The sequence below is a fragment of the Nicotiana tabacum genome, chromosome 1 (genome assembly GCF_000715075.1).
Source record: "Nicotiana tabacum cultivar K326 chromosome 1, ASM71507v2, whole genome shotgun sequence".
NCBI lineage: Eukaryota > Viridiplantae > Streptophyta > Magnoliopsida > Solanales > Solanaceae > Nicotiana > Nicotiana tabacum.
Window position 1 is genome coordinate 41853766 of NC_134080.1, and position 15330 is coordinate 41869095.

The following is a 15330-nucleotide window of genomic DNA, read 5'->3' on the forward strand; positions in this document are numbered from 1 at the left end:
CAAGAAAGAGTGCAAAATATAAAGCATACATTGAACAGGACAGAGTTTGGACATGCTGAGCAAAGAAGTAAACAGGAATACAAGTTGAATTCATAATTGATGAACTAATGTAGGAATTAAACACATAGGGTTTGGATTTCAAAACTTAACTAGAGACATACCAGTTGAAGAAAAAAGTACAGAATATAAAGCAGATGAAGTACCAGTATCTAGCCTTGGCTTTCAGCCGGCTAGACCATTGAATACCACAAGTAGCAGAGGAGAAAAGAAAGCTTTAGAGTGTTAGTGAAGCTTTAGAGTGTTAGTGTTCTTTTTGTGAACTAATGTTCTGTTTTGAAGTGAGAATAGGAGAGTGCTTATATAGCTGTCCGAGGGTAGAGTCAATAAGGTAAAAGAATCAGAAATCAGCAATTAAGGGCAATCGGAATCCAATCATATAAGGGGTTCAAAATAGATCCCTTTAATTAGGAGCAATTAGACAAACATTAACAACAAGGGTTTAATTAAGGCAAATAAGACCAAACCATATCAAATAAGGAATCAGTAAGAATCCCAAAGTTATACGGGCAAGCAATTAAGGTAAATGCGACCAATTAAAGTTATAAACAAGAAAACAAATAAAGTCTATGCATACCCGTCTTTAACAGATTAATCAATCAGCCAGAATATCAAAGTAATACTGATTTCTAGAAAGAATATATATCAGTTCCCATAAATAGAAAATAAACTAAGTAAAATTTCACAAAAACATAGAACTTAGTTGGAAAAAATTAGGTTAGAACCCTAATGGGGATCAGTGAGAGAGAAAATCACGAAAGAGTCAGCAAGTTTAGCAGATAAAATAAGGTAAGAAATGAATTGTGAGGATTCGACACATAATTTTAACAAAACAGGTTGTTAAATCGACACTGATTCAAGGAGAAAGATATAGGTCTTAACATGAGTAATCAGGATGAACACAAACATATAGAATCAGTGAAAAGTTGAATTAAGAATCTCAGTAGAGTCATGTTAGGGTAAGAAAACCACGAGACATTCAAATGGCTAAAGAGAAATCACAAGACCCAAAGCAAGAACACAAGAGAAATCACAAGACCCAAATCAAGGCAAGGATTAGCTTCATGCAGATATGGCGGCAAGGATTAGCCTCATGCAAATATGGAGGCAGGGATTAGCCTCATGCAAATAGGGAGGCAAGATTAACTTCATCCAGATATAGAGGCAGAGATTAGCCTCATGCAAATAAGGAGGCAGGGATTAGACTCATTCAACTAGGGAGGAAAGGATTAGCCTCATGCAAGTGGGGAGGCAGGGATTAGCCTCATGCAGGTATGGAGGCACGGATTAGCCTCACGCAAATATGCGGGACAAGGCTTAGTCCCATGCAAAGAGCGAGTAGCAAATAAGAGTAGTATATTTCTTAGCTAGAGATATGTTCGGTGTCTGATGTCCGGATTGATAGTGGATTTGCTTTGTGTATGCATATTTGCGAATGCTATCTCTATGTCAAATGTGCTTGCGTTCAAAGAAAAATTGTAAGTTTTGTGAGGGGAGGTTGGTTCGTGCTGCTGGCCTAGCTTTGCTCCGCTCTGGAGGCCTTTTCGAATTTCCCTTCGTAACACCTGACTATCAAGGAAACAAAGTTTTCGAAAATATGCAATTATTGATAAAAAAAATAGAGTTATTTTAGAAACGTATTGATATATTAAGTGATTTTAGATGAACTAGTGACTGTAACACATTTCAGAGGCATTGCAGCTTTCTCCTGTTAGAATTTTGAGGGTCCTCCTCAAAGTGCTGCCCCAGTTTGATAGATGATCTTTCGGTGGTTTGTGGGAAATGAGCCTTGTTGAACCTTTTTCGGAATTTTGAGAATCCTTCTCAAATTTCTACCCCAGTTTCTTGACTGATTTCTGACCGTCTAACATATGTTGGCGTTGGTTGGACTTATTTCGGAATTTTGAGGGTCCTCCTCAAAATTCTGCCCCAGTTTCTGGTCTTGGGGAAAATGGAAATTTTATTATGATATGACCGAACCCACAGGGCTACCTACATATCCCCTCTTAAATGGGAATCAGGTCAAGCGTAGTTCAATTACATCAGATGAGTAAATGTAAATAGTCTAAGCATAATATCTCTTGACTACGTCTGAATTGATTGGTTTTGGACAAATTTCTCCGTCTATTTCTGTAAGTATGAGTGCTCCTCCTGTCAGTAACCTGTGAACCATGTACGGACCTTGCTAGGTAGGAGAGAATTTCCCTTTGGCTTCATCTTGGTGTGGGAAAATCTTATTCAGTACCAGCTGCCCTGGTGAAAATTGTCTTGGTTTGACCCTTTTGTTGAAAGCTCTAGACATTCTATTATGGTAAAGCTGACGTGACATACTGCGTTAATTCTTTTTCCATCTATGAGGGCCAATTATTCATAGCGGCTCCTTATCCATTCTGCATTGCTGAGTTCAACTTCCTGTATGATTCTTAAAGAAGGAATATCCACCTCTGCTGGGATGACAACCTCGGTACCATAAACCAGCATGTAGGGAGTTACTCCGATTGACGCAAACTGTAGTACGGTACCCCAACAAAGCAAAAGACAGCTTTTCGTGCCATTGTTTGTGGTTTTCTACCAGCTTCCTTAGTATCTTCTTGATATTTTTTTTGGCGGCTTCTTTGGCTCTATTCATCTGAGGTCTATAGTCTATGGAATTCTTGTGTTTGATTTTGAAAGTTTAACACATGGCTTTCATCATATCACTGTTGAGATTGGCGGCATTATCAATAACAATGGACTCGGGCAATCCGAATCGGCAAACAATTCTATCTCTAACAAAGTCTGCGATGACTTTCTTGGTTATAGCTTTGTAAGATGCGACCTCTACCCATTTCGTGAAATAATCAATGGCTACCAGAATAAACCTGTGACCGTTTGAAGCAGTGGGCTCAATTGGACCAATGACATCCATTCCCCAGGCGGCAAATGGCCAAGGTGAGCTTGTGGCATTAAGCTCATTTGGCAGCACCTTTATCATATTAGCGTGCACTTGGCGTTGGTAGCATTTGCGGACATACTGAATGCAATCTGTCTCCATGGTCATCCAAAAGTAACTGACCCTGAGTATCTTCTTGGCTAGGACAAAACCATTCATGTGCGGGCCACAGGTCCCGGCATGTACGTCCTCAAGTAGTTTAGAAGCCTCTTTTGGGTCAACACATCTTAGCAATCCCAAATCAGGAGTTCTTCTGTACAAGTTTCCTCCGTTGTGGAAAAAGTGATTGGACAATCTCCGAAGTGTGCGTTTATGAGTGTGGTTTGCATGCTCCGGATATTCTTCTTTCGCCAAATACTCCTTGATGTCATGGAACCAAGGTTTTCCATATGTTTCTTCTGCAACATGGGCACAATATGCCGGTTGATTATGAATTTTCACCGGAATAGGATCAATATAATTCTTATGTGGATGCTGTATCATGGATGATAAAGTGGCCAACGCATCGGCAAATTCATTCTGAATTCTAGGCACATGTCGGAACTCTATCTTCGTGAACCTCTTTCTCAATTCCTACACACGGTGCAGATATGCAATATGTTGGAATTCTTGGTGGCCCACTCTCCTTGTACCTGGTGCACGAGCAAATTTGAATCACCGATTACCAGCAGCTCCTGAATATTCATGTCGATTTTCATGTTGAGTCCTAGTATGCAGACTTCATATTCCTCCATGTTGTTGGTGCATGGAAATCTGAGTTTAGTGGATACATGATAATGTTGACCTGTTTCTGATACCAAGCTTCTCCAATGCCTACTCCTTTGAAATTTGCAGCCCCGTCAAAGAACATCCTCCACCCATCGTACGCTTTGGTAATGTCCTCTCCTACAAATAATACCTCTTCATTTGGAAAATACGTTTTCAAGGGTTCGTATTCTCCCCCCACCGGGTTTTCAGCAAGATGATCTGCCAATGCTTGCCCTTTGACCGCTTTCTGAGTTACGTAGACGGTATCAAACTCACTCAATAGTATAGCCACTTGGCTAGCTTCCCAGTTGGCATGGGTTTCTGAAATATGTACATTAAAGGATCCATCCTGGATATATGGTACGTAGTATAGGCACAGAAGTAATGCCTCAACTTCTGGGCCATCCAGGTCAAAGCACAACAAGTGCGTTCTAGCAGAGAGTACCGTGCTTCTTAAGGTGTGAATTTCTTACCCAAGTAATATATGGCTTACTCTTTCCTCCTTGTCTCATCATGTTGTCCCAGAACACATCCAAAGGCTCCATACAATACAGATAGATAGAGTAGCAAAGGCCGTCCTGGTTCTGGCGGGACCAGAACTGGTGGTGTAGACAGGTACTCCTTGATTTTGTCGAAAGCTTTCTGACAATCCTCGGTCCAGATTGTTTCGGCATCTTTCCTCAACATATTGAAGATAGGTTCACATATGATTGTGGATTGTTCTATGAAGCGACTGATATAGTTGAGGCGTCCTAGGAAGCTCATCACATCCTTTTTGCTCCTAGGTGGTGGCAATTCCTGAATAGCTTTGACTTTAGACGGATCTAACTCGATCTCTTCACGGCTGGCGATAAATCCCAATAACTTTCCTGTGGGAACCCTGAATGCACACTTTGCGGGGTTCAGCTTTAGATTGTACCTCCTTAACCTGTCAAAGAACTTCCTCAAGTCTGCTATGTGGTCTGCGGCCCTCTTGGATTTGATAATGATGTCATCCACATACACCTCTATTTCTTTGTTTGTCATATCATGGAAGATAGTTGTCATGGCTCTCACGTAGGTAGCCCTAGCATTCTTTAGACCAAACGACATCATCTTGTAGCAGTATACCCCCTATGGTGTAATAAAGGTTATTTTCTCTACGTCTTCCTCATCCATCCAGATCTGGTGATAACCCGCGAAACAATCTACAAAGGATTGGAGTTCATGCTTGGCACAGTTGTCGATTAGGATGTGTATGTTTGGCAGTGGAAAGTCGTCCTTGGGATTTGCTCTGTGTAAATCCTGATAGTCAACACACACTCTGACTTTCTCATCCTTCTTCGGTACTGGCACAATGTTAGCTAACCAGGTTGGGTACTCAACAAACCTGAGAACTTTGGCTTTGATCTTCTTGGTAACTTCCTCCTTGATCTTCAGGCTCATATCTAGTTTGAACTTCCTGAGTTTTTGTTTTACCGACGGACACATAGGATTAGTAGGCAACTTGTGAGCCACTATGGATGTGCTCAGACCGGTCATGTCATCATATGACCATGCAAATATATCCTCATATTATTTTAGTAAATGGATGTACTCTTCCTTCTCTATTGGTGACAAATGAATGTCGATGCGAGTCTCCTTAACAGTCTCGGCGTCCCCTAAGTTTACTGCTTCAGTTTCGTCCAGATTGGACTTAGGCTTATTCTTAAAGTTTTCAACTTCCCTGACAACTTCCTCGGGTATCTCATCTTCTTCATCTGAATCACTATTCTCATGTTACGTTGCCTCATTACATGTCACAGTCACCGGTTCATCAGGAAAAGTAATAATAACGCTGTAGAAAGAAAAAGAGTAGAAAATAGTGATGAATAATAAAGAGCAAATGCATTTGATTAAAATTAAACAACATCCAGACAAGGGCGGCTCGATGAATCGAGCACTTATCTTTGAAACAAGCAAGTATTTAAATCAAAATTACTAAAAATCTTAAATGCCTATAATGGCTATAGAAATAAAATCTGCCAAGCTACCTAGGGACTCGGCGGGCCTGGGATGGTCTGGAAGTTCAGTTCTTGAGAACAACTCCCTTCTCCATGGTCTAAATGGCGAGGCCTTTTTCCTCATACTCCTCAATTATTACACTGCAGTCCATGTCCTCATCCTCCAAGAATAAGTTCTTCAAACCGACTAATGCCTCTTCTTCTACAGTTCCCTATATTGTGCCAGCTTGGTTAAAAGTCTAATCCAGATGCAGCACTGGTTGCTCAAGAGGGTAATAAGGTCCGCGCCATGGAGGTGACCAATCATTATACTCTTGCCATGTGTACTGATATCCGAGCCCAAAGGTAGTACCATGACTGTTCAGCCGTATCGGTCTAGCGATACCCTGGAGATTCTTTCCAAGCCCTTTGTCGGGTTCATACCCAGACCATGTCAGTATGCTCTCTATTTTACTGCTCCACCATTTATCTTTTTTGACGGCATTGACACGCTCAATGAGATGATAGGTTTCCCCTCCTAGCCTTCTTCTATGTTCAATGACCGGGATGGTTTGACTGGTGTAAATGAGGTTACTCCTATCTCCATGAATGATCACCTCCTAACAATTCCATTCGAATTTCACGGCTTGATATAGTGTGGATGCCACAGCCCTAACGACATGGATCCATGGTCGGCCCAACAGAAGATTGTATGAGGCTGGTATGTCGAGCACCTGAGACTCAACGTCGAACCAAGTTGGCCCCATCTGTAGACAAAGGTTAATTTCCCTGATTGTGGCCCTTTGAGATCCATCGAAAGCTTTCATGTTCATGCTTCCTACCCATATTTCATGAAAACCTTTGTCCAACCTTTTCAGAGTATCCAATGGACAAATATTGAGGCTTGATCCTCCATCAACCAAGACCCTGGCAATGAACTTGTCTTTAAATTGCACTGTGATATGCAATGCTCGATTATGATTCAAACCCTCAGGTGGTAGCTCATCTTCATGGAAGATGATCTTATGACTTTCCAGTATTTGCCCTACCATATTGTCCATCTCTCCGTCGGTGATGTTGTTGGGTACATAAGCTTCACTCAATACCTTTATTAAAGCATTCTTATGTGCCTCTGAATTTTGCAGCAGTGACATGATGGATATTTGAGCTGGGGTTTTGGTCAAATGGTCAATGACGGAATACTCCTTTGCTTATATTTTCCTCCAAAGTTCATCTGTCCCTGTTTCAATGACAGGCAGCCTGGTAATGGAATCCTTACTTGGTCCTCCCAAGTGTTCAGGTGTATAGACTCTTCCTGTCTTGGTCATTCCCTATGCAGCATTAGTTTCTTCTACCTTTGCCTTCCCTTTTCGGCGAGCTTCGGCAACATAATCCCAAGGTATTGCTTTTGAGTGGAAAGGAGGTGTGTTTGATACTGTCATTGTAAAAGGTGTGACCACTTCTACTTCAAACGGAGCATGGGTGTCCGTAGGCAGAGCCATCTCTACCTCAAATGGAACTGATGCAGCTACCTCAACCTTGATCGATGACTGAGTCTGTACTACGATAGGAGTAAGTGTGACCGAGGTATTAAAGTCATCACCCTCCCGAATAAGCCCTATCGACCCCTCAGGGTCCTATTCTTTGTTCGTATCTATCACATGTACCCCACACTTCTATGATCAGGGAGAGGGTTGTTGCGGACATTGGGTGCAGCTTCCTTTGCCTATATGACCTTGTTGTCAATTAGCGTCTGGATCTTATGTTTGAATGTTCGGCACTCATTAGTGGTGTGACCTTTCATACCGGAGTGTTATGCACATGTTTTGTTTGGATTGACCCATTGGGATGAATTTTCTAATGCCACAGTAGGAATAGGGGTGACATAACCAGCAACTTTCAACCTTTCATACAGCTGGTCAATGGGTTCAGCAATAGTAGTGTACTGTCTGGGTGGCTTACGGTTAAAGTTTTGTCGTGGTCTTGGAAAATTTTGGCGAGTTAGAGGTGATTGGAAATGAGATTGTTGAGAATTATAAGTGTGATGGACAGTGGCTGGTTGGAAATATTTGGGAGATGAAGGTTGATATGTAGGCGGTGATGCTTGGTATGTGGGCGGGGGTGTTTGATATGTGGGTGGAGGTGTCTGATATGTGGGTGGAGAAGTTTGATATGTAAGTGGAAATTTCGGGCCTTGGGCTACCATTACTGCCCCAACGTCTCTCTTCTTTGATCTACCGCCTGTTTGTAACGCCTTGTTTATGGACTGTAATGCCTCAAAATTCGTTACTATCCCGCTTTTGATGTCTTTCTCAATTCTTTCCCCAAGCTCGATGATATCAGAGAATTTATGGTTTTCAATAACCATCAATCTTTCATAATACTGCGGGTCCTGTGCTTTAACAAAGAACTTGTTCATCTGTTCCTCATCCAAAGATGGCCTGACCTTGGCCGCTTTCGACTGCCAATGAGTAGCATACTCGTGGAACGTTTGGGTGGGTTTCTTCTGAAGATTTTAGATGTAGAAGACATCTAGTGCATTCTCTATACTGAACCTGAACCGGTCCATGAAATTCGACGCCATGCCCACCCAATTGGACCATTTCTTGGGATCTTGGATGATGTACCATGACAAAGCATCTCCAGTAAGACTCCTCATAAAGAGCTTCATCCGGATTTTTTCGTCTTTCTCGACCCCGACAAGCTTGTCACAATAGGTCCTTAGATGAACCCTGGGATCACCTATACCATCAAACATTTCGTACTTGGGAGGTTCGTATCCCTCTAGCAGTTCCACATCTAGATGTATGCATAGCTCTTCATAGTTCAGACCTTCTATTCCCTTGCCGCCCTCGACACCCTGAACCCGACTTGTCAGTTTCTTGAGTTCTTCAGCCATGTTTTAATAAGGAGGTCCTTCTTGGCGGATTCTGGTGTATAGGAAATTAGTTGGGTAGAGTGAGGTACGGTTTCCACGTATACGGGGTTGTTTTGGTGAGTGCCAGGTACTTTGGTATAGTGGTGGTCATTGGTTGACTTTTGGGGATCGGGGATGAGTTGTAGTGTGTTTTGGAGAGTGTGATAAGTGGCAGTTGGTGGATATTGAATTGGTTGATGGTGGTTTTGTGGCAGAGTTGGTATAGGTAGGGGATTGAGATTTTGGGGTGGGGTTGCATATTGATGCGGTACAGGAGGGTTTTGTGGGTATTGGTTTGGTGTGTTTTGGGGAGGTGTTGTGTTATTTGTGTTGATATCAGGGACATTCAAGGTGAGAGATAAGTTTGCCAAGTTGCGGACCTGCTCAAGCTCTCCCTGTAGCTCCAATATCTTTTGTTCCAACCTCAAGAATAGATCATTTGGTGCCGGATTACTTTGACCGTTTGAAGTTTCTGCGTTCTCGGCATTCTCCTTTTGAATACCACTTAAGTCGTCCATTTTTGCTTTTCCTTTGCTCTTCGTATTGCTTGGAGGAGGAGGTGAAGGGCCTCTAGATCGGGTGTGATATGATGATGATGCCAGTATTAGCGGACCAACCTTAGGTGATGGGAATAAAGAATAAAAGAAAAACAAAAGGTAAACAAGTCAGTAAGGATCCTAAAATATTTGCAATATTTAAACATATATTGCGGGAATGTAAATTTGTTTCCTAATTTGGGAACCTCGTTTTGCCCGAGGTAGGCCTAGCGACAAATAAATTTGGAGAAATTTAGTGTCAATGATTGCCTCATTTCATTAATGTAAAAGTAAATAAACCAAAATGAAACTAAATAAGATAATGTCACTAATGGCACTTGGCCTTATTACATTTGAAAGGAAAGCATGTAAATCTAATCTACTTGGTCCCAGAAGGATCCTCTCCGGACTGGATGCTCTTGTCAATCAAATCTCCTATCTCGTGCAGGTTCAGCAATAGGAATGCCCTTGCCAAATGCCCTCCTTCATTTCCTTCAGCGTTCTGGCAGTCAGTGACCCTCTTCCTCATCTTTCCCTCAAATTCCATCAAGCTGTACTCAAGATATTCCAACCTTTCACTAGATTTAACAACTCTTTCCTTCCATTAGTCAATCATCTCCATGTCAGCCTTATGTTGCTCCATATGCTCAGCTTCAGATTCTCGAACTCTTTTCTGCAAATTGTTGTACTTCACCTCTGCCTCAACAACCTCGTCTATGACCCGATTTCCTGGCCCAGCCCTTGGCTCAGAGACCCCGGCTATATTGTCCTCTAACCATGATGGGTAAAGGTATGAGTGGCCTGCATGATATCGGTCTGGGTCGATAGTATCCTTCTTCACAATAATCTTCAAGGTCCACAAATGTTGTGCCTTATTCTTATACGGGATGGCATCCCCTTGGAAATTGGCCCTGAAGTGACACATCTTTGCAACCCGTGGTATGATTTGTCTCCTGCCTGCTTTCCTCATAACCCTGAGAGGAGCGTAAGAGTATGTACCCCTCAACCCAATCAGCACCAATTGTGGAAAATCTCTGGACCTGATGATGAACTCATTGGTTGGAAACCACTCGAACATCCACTGGACCTGCTCCTTGGTCAAATTTTCGAAAAGCTGTACCTATCCCACAGCTTCCTCTGGCTGAGCAAACACGTTTGGAATGTAGTTCATTCTTTTGGGATGATGGAAGGTTATATGATCATTCCACGACCTTCGCGGAAATTCTTGATGGTATTGTCCCTTTTGGAGATGTTCCAACAACCAAACTTGTAACATCGATTCCATCCATCAGAGTTTTGGTCACCATAGCCAATCTAGTATGGATATTATCCCCTTGAATCGGGAATACCAACATGCCCAAGAAACACATAATAAACACGAAGACCATGCGATGAATCCAACCTAAAGAAGTGATTGAGAACTCATAATTAAAAATACGGTAGGAACTGCTGTGACTGTATCTTTCATAAAGGAACTCAAAAGGTATGTAGGAGTTCTTTAGGCATTTCAAGTTGTCATTCTTCTTTAGCCCTACCATTTTCAGAAATCCTCTAGCAGTGCGATTTTTAGGTGCTAACAGATTAGGGCTATCCCAGGGCAACCCAGCAAATCCTCCTATTTTTTCTAGGAGGGGAGTCATTTCTATGTTCCCAAAATGGAACACAGCCCTTTCCTTGTCCCAAAACGTAGTTGCAGCCTCGATCAGCATTTTGTTGAGCTGAAGATCCATCAAAGAAGGCAAGTTTCCTAGGACTCATCTCACATGGTTTTGGTCACATGAAGGAATATCCCTCCATATGTTTAGCAATAGTGAGGGTGTGCTAACCATACCGAATATGGGGACCTCGTGCCTCATTTTCTGCAAAACAAAGAGAGTTAGGGCCTTTACCCATCCAGGTTCATCTATTTATAGAGTAATGATTAGCATATTGGCAATTATTTCTCCAAATTAATGCACATAATCATGGTTACATCCGTTGGGATTATGAAAAACCCGATAGACTTTTGGACAAGGCTTGTATTAAAGGGTTATTATGCGGACAACATATTAACCCGGCTAGGTTTGACCATGATGCATGTACAATTACCCAGAGTAAGGCTGCTATAGAGGTCTAGACTGGGACCCTCAAGCGGACAACTTGAGGGGAAAAGGCACGAAACTGTTAAACGCATCGCTGATCGACTAGTTTTACCGCAAATACGCCTTTTCGCATTTAAAGGGTGATAATATAAGAAGTACGCAAACACTCATCAAGCGTTGCTATGGTATTAATTACGCACGAGTGGAATATGATGTCGAGCATGATTTATGCAGCAGTAAATAGCATGTTGTCAAGTATTTGCACGTAAGAAAAGTAATAAATGCAGTATTTAAACAATTGAAATGAAGTTACAGAAAAAGAAAATAAAGAGACAAGTCAGTTTTAGGAATAAAAGAATCATAAATACTTGAAAATAGACAGTTAACTTCAAATAAAGGAGAAGGGTACGTGGAATAGAGCATGCTTGGACTAATTTACAAAAGATAAGTTCATTATGGTAAGAGCTTAAAACAAATATCCCCAGTAGAGTCGTCATGCTATCGCGCCTCCTTTTTTCCTCCGCGGAGAAAGTCCGGGTTTCGACATTCATGGGGGTAATAACTCATTTCCTTTTGGGAATTGGGTGTTTGAAGAGTCGCTACCTAATGGATTATGGTGTCTTAGGGCACCTAGAGCGGTTAACTCTTAGACTAGTTTGCATTGCCAGAGATTTAGGGTAAGGGTTCGAAATAACCGTGAGGGGAAGGTGTTAAGCACCCCTCTCAGTCCACAACTATGGGTCCCAGCCGAACTTAAACTATGTGAATTAGTCCTTTAAACAGATAAACAGTTTTAACACGTACTTGCAAGTAAAGGCATGTTTTTACATTCTAAATATATACATGGTTCAAGTAATGAAAGCAAGGGAAAAGGTTTGAACATATGTAAAGAGAAGTAAATTCATTTAAAACATGTAGGAGTTGGGAAAAGAAGGGTCCTAGGTTGGTTAGCCTATAGGATCATACCCACACAATGCCCGGTAAACACTCTTTAGTGAGGGGCTACACGTGACATTAGCGCGTAGTCATCATATCCTTACTAACCAATTCCCTATCCTTGGTCATAGGATAAAGCGTTCTATCAACCTTGAAAAGTATCCTATGCGTGCACTAGCCGTCCCTTACTTGTACCCCTGGAGGTATTTGGGACCTCTAAGTTTAGGTAGTTCTAGACCATCCTAAGGTATTTAAAGGAGAAAAATCTAGGCATCAATCAAAAACAATTAGGACTGCACATAAAGAGGGAACAATTAAAGGCTCATATTTACCTCCACAAAACATAACAAGTAAGTGCACGTCTCAAACAGTAGTGTCAGGCATTTAAGTGAAAAATCCTAGAACATGTATCTTGGTGAGCAGAGATTATACATCGTTGAATAAAGACAAAGTGTCAAAGACCTATTCCGCTTGCCTACTGATTTTAGAACTGTTGAATGTGAGCAGTCTCAAATAACAAAGCGCAGCTTTATAGTTGCAATATTTTAGTCACCCTAGAGGCTTGCCGAAACGCATAACAGTGACATCATAAAAGCATGGTATCTATATTGATTAGGAATACAGTAAAACAGTAAAATGATTTTTGAACGACAACTTGAGATCCTATAGGCATGCTTTCTAGCAGTATTAATTTAAGGCAGTGTTTGAAAACTTATTAAAGAAACAGACAGATTAATTAATTAAGCCAATTTAGAATATATAAACATGAATTTGAACTGATTTATTTAACTAAACTGGTTTTAAATTCTATAGGCATGAATTCTATTAGAGCTTATTTTAATTCTGATAGGTGTGGTATCTAATTATTAAAAAGCCGACTTTTAAACTTATAGGCATGATTTCTAAGGAGACGAATTTGAATACATGTTGTAATGAAAACTGAACTTCAATTACTCTACAGGCATGATATCTAATTATAAAATTGATTTTAACCATATAGGCATGATCTCTATTATTAAAGTCATTTAAATCCTATAGACATGGTTTCTAATTATGTGGAAGTAAAGCAAACATAACAAACACATTTGAATAGGCATGGTATCTAGCCAACTCACCCAATATATATAACTACCCTACCCTTTTCACTAATCACCCCACTGTTTGTTTACAATAATTACTACAGACCAATGAAACTAAATGAAAAATTTACATAAATAGAACAGAAGTTAGTTTATAGGGAGCCTGCAGTAGGCCTAAATGACTTCCAAGCCTCCAATAGCCTCAAATGTCCAAAGTTCCATAGCCAATTTCATGTCTAGGTGTGTCAGAGTTCCCTAAGGACTTCAAGGATCCTGGACAGTGCTCACACCTAGACCTTTTCTCAAACAATAACTGATTTATGTGCAGTGTGGAAAGGCCAGGTCTGACATGCCAAAGTTCAGAGAGATCTCAAGGATCTCAAGGCAGTACACATATCAGAGGGGAAGAACCTAGTATTCTAAGAGTGAAGTAAGATTACTTGACATAGTTTTGAAAAGGTTTTGAAAATAGTACAGAGATGACTTTAGAAGTAAAAAAGCTTTTTCAGAAATAGGAAATAGTTTTGTGGTAAAAGACAGTTTGAGAAGAGTACCAAAACAGTAGACAATCAATTGGTCATAAAAAAATCTAGATTCAGAAAACACTTAACAAATAGATCTAACATGGGGATAAAGGGATTGGGGAACATAAGAGTCACATTGGGGTACATGGATAAGGTATAGAGGAAACATATAGTCAACCAGACTACATAAACACTTAGGATCTTAGGGACTTTATCAGGCTAGTCATGGACACTTAATAGTTAAGACATAGATCACAGTTGTAATACAAAAAACCTGACATGTCTTGAACAGGATTACACATACAGTTTAGGCATGCTAGGCAAAGAATTAAGCAGGAAAGAGTACAGAATATAAAGCATACATTGAACAGGACAGAGTTTAGACATGCTGAGCAAAGAAGTAAACAGGAATACAAGTTGAATTCATAACTGATGAACTAGTGCAGGAATGAAACACATAGAGTTTAGATTTCAAAACTTAACTAGAGATATACCAGTTGAAGAAAAAAGTGCAGAATATAAAGCAGATGAAGTTCTAGTATCTAGACTTGGCTTTCAGTCGGCTAGACCTGTGAATATCACAAGTAGCAGAGGAGAAAAAGAAAGCTTTAGAGTGTAAGTTTGCTTTTTATGAACTAATGTTCTGTTTTGAAGTGAGAATATGAGAGTGCTTATATAGCAATTCAAGGGTAGAGTCAATAAGGTAAAAGAATCAGAAATCAGCAATTAAGGGCAATCAAAATCCAATCATATAAGGGGTTCAGAATAGACCCCTTTAATTAGGGTCAATTAGCCAAACAGTAACAACAAGGGTTTAATTAAGACAAAAAAGACCAAACCATACCAAATAAAGAATCAGTAAGAATACCAAAGTTATACGGGCAAGCAGTTAAGGCAGAAAGTTATAAACAAGGAAACAAATAAAGTCTATGCATACCAGTCTTTAACAAAGTAATCAATCAACCTGAGAAGAAAATTCCTAGACCTAGAATTCGAATTTTGATTGGGAATTTAACCTTGTATTTGGATAATTTTGGTATGCATGAACTCATGAGAGGATGGGGATTCTGAAAATATAAATTTTACCCAATTCCGAGGCGTGGGCCCGAGGGGCGTTTTGGTCATTTTACCTAATTTCGCGTATTAGCTTAGAATTTATTTGTAGAATCAGTTACTTGAAGTGTTATTTATATTATTCAAGTGAATTGAATAGATTTGGGCCATTTAGAGTGAAGTACTCATGGCAAGAGCGTGGTTTCGGATTGATTTTGAGCTGGTTCGAGGTAAGTGACTTGCCTAACCTTGTGTGGGGGACTTTTCCCTTAGGATTGGTATTGTGATAATTGAAATGCCTTGTATGTGAGGTGACAAGTGCGTACTTGTGCTAATTGTTGAAAATCTTGTTTTCACTAAAATAGCTTAAATTGTGTTTTTCCTTGCCTGCTTATACTACTTGGAATTTAAACATGTTGTTAGCTTAGAGAAACATGTCTAATTGACTTAATTGCTTTATTTGCTTTAACTGCCTTATTTATATTACGTGAAGCAGGCTAGGTTAGA